The sequence below is a fragment of the Triticum dicoccoides genome, chromosome 5B (genome assembly GCF_002162155.2).
Source record: "Triticum dicoccoides isolate Atlit2015 ecotype Zavitan chromosome 5B, WEW_v2.0, whole genome shotgun sequence".
NCBI lineage: Eukaryota > Viridiplantae > Streptophyta > Magnoliopsida > Poales > Poaceae > Triticum > Triticum dicoccoides.
The window spans coordinates 58,456,510-58,458,909 of record NC_041389.1 but is presented as its reverse complement, the minus strand read 5'-3'; the positions used below and the strand labels follow the sequence as shown (position 1 = coordinate 58,458,909).

At 50.4% G+C, this 2,400-nt stretch overlaps 1 pseudogene; it reads left to right on the top strand.

Moving 5' to 3' along the window:
- The first annotated feature begins 304 nt into the window (after positions 1-304).
- Positions 305-1,207, top strand: LOC119309058 (annotated as a pseudogene).
- The last annotated feature ends 1,193 nt before the right edge of the window (positions 1,208-2,400 follow it).

The following is a 2,400-nucleotide window of genomic DNA, read 5'->3' as shown; positions in this document are numbered from 1 at the left end:
AAGAGAAGATAATAGGAAGAAGAGGCAACTTACACGTGGGTCCCACATGTAAGTTAATAGTCAAACAAAACGGTCAAGCAAACGGATTGTTTAGGAGTTGGCCCGACCTATCATAAAATGGTTTAAATCGCTAGCGATGAGTATTTAAGATTTTTTGAAACAGCCAACCCCTGTTTTGGTAGTTTTTCGAGAAAAATTAAAAATCGGTAGTTTTTTGAAACCCTAGCCTGTAAAGTAGTAGTTTTATGCTATTTACTCGACGAACGGACACCTGAGTGCGACGGTCATCGACTGGATCCTCGGCATGCCGCCGATCAGCCTCGCAGACACCTCCAGCTTCGTCCGCACGACCGACCCAGACGACTTTGGCCTCCATTTCAACATCGTGGAGGCCAACAGGTGCACCAAGGCCGGCGCGCTCATCCTCAACACCTTCGACGACCTAGAAGCCGATGTCTTCTCCGCCCTCCGCGCCGAGTACCCACGCATCTACACCGTCGGTCCCCTAGGCTCCCTCCTCAACCACCACCTAAGGCCAAGGGATGACGACGCCTCCAGCTCCGCCAGCGGCCTGAGCCTGTGGAGGCAGGACAACGAGTGCCTTGAGTGGCTGGACACGCAACAACCGGGCTCCATCATGTACGCCAACTTCGGCAGCCTCACGGTCCTCTCCACCGAACAACTCTCCGAGTTCGCGTGGGGCCTCGTGGCCAGCGGCCACCCGTTCCTTTGGTCCATCAGGGACAACCTCGTCCCCGGCGCCGGCGCCGGTGCAGGCTTGAGCTTGCTGCCGGCAGAGTTCATCACGGAGACGGCAGGGCGGTGCTGCCTGCCAACATGGTGCACGCAGGATCAGGTGCTAGGCCACCCGGCCGTGGGGTGCTTCCTGACGCACAACGGGTGCAACTCCACCTACGAGAGCGTGGCCGCCGGCGTGCCGATGGTGTGCTGGCCGGGGTTCGCCGACCAGTAGACCAACTGCAAGTATGCCCGCGAGGTGTGGGGCGTGGGTGTCCGGCTTGACAACGAGGTGAGGAGGGAGCAGGTGGCTAGCCATGTCAGGCATGCGATGAAGGCGGAGAACATGCGGGGGAGCGCGGCTGGGTGGAAGGTCAAGTCGAAGGAGGCCGCGGCGCCCGGCGGGGTGTCATGGGAGAACCTGCGGAGCATGGTCATAGAGCTCGGCTCTGTCAATGCTAAAGCCTGAGGAGTTTGACCGGCCGATCAGATCTTTTATCGGGGTCAGTCCGGCTCCGTCTGCAACTGCATCAGCGATGCCAATAAAATATTCCCTTTAAGCCACTGCTTGTTATTTACTTACTTGGTAACTTCGTATTATATTATCTTATCTTATGTTCTTATTCGGTCTATGTATTTTGAAGATCCACAGCCTCAAATGCTTGCTCGATTGGTCGCACCGATTCAACCGTTAATGCATTTCTGTCTTTGTATCTATATGACTATATAACCATATCTATTATCAAAAAATATCTATATCATGACTTTTTTCTTAAAAAAATCGTCTATTCATCTTCAATCATGGTAGTACAACGAACACAAGGAATAATAAAAATTATATCCAGATTTCTAGACCACCTAGCGACGACTACAAGCACTGAAGCGAACCGAAGGTGCGTCGCCATCATCGCCCCTCTCTCGCCGGAGCCGGGTAAAACTTGTTATAGTAGACAGTACGGAAGTCGTCGCGCTAAAGCCCCATAGAACCAGCACACCAGAACATCTACCGTCACTGATGAAGAGTAGTGTAGGTTGGAAGGATCCAACCTAAAAACACACGTAAGTAGACGAACGACAACCAAATCCGAGTAGATCGACCAAAGATAGATCCGCCGGAGACATACCTCCACACACCCACAGATGACGCTAGACGTACCAACCGAACGGGGGCTATGCGGAGAGGACCTTATTCCATGTTCAGAGAGCCGCCACCATCTCGCCTTCTTGAGAAGAATACAATCCCTAACAAAACTCAAAGAATCATCTAAAAACGAAGCCCTACCATCGGTAAGGGCCGGGATCCATCGCGTCTCCATGACCCTAAGGCCATCGGAGACAAGGTGGACCGATAGCAACGCCGGCGGAGGCAGAGAAATCCTAATCTTTCTTGGGGAGGAGGAAAGGGTTAGGGCCAAAATAAATGCCTCAACTATATTTGTATATATACTACTCCCCGGTCCTAACATAAGTATTTCAACTTTGTATTAACTTTAATATATAGTTATACTAAAGTTTGGACATTCTTTTTGAGACTGAGGGAGTACTTGCCTATATATTACTTTCATTCTGAACTACTTGTCCTAGATTTGTGTAAGTATATATCTAGATATATTCATATTTAGACAAAGTTAACACAAGTAATTCACAATGGAGGGATATATA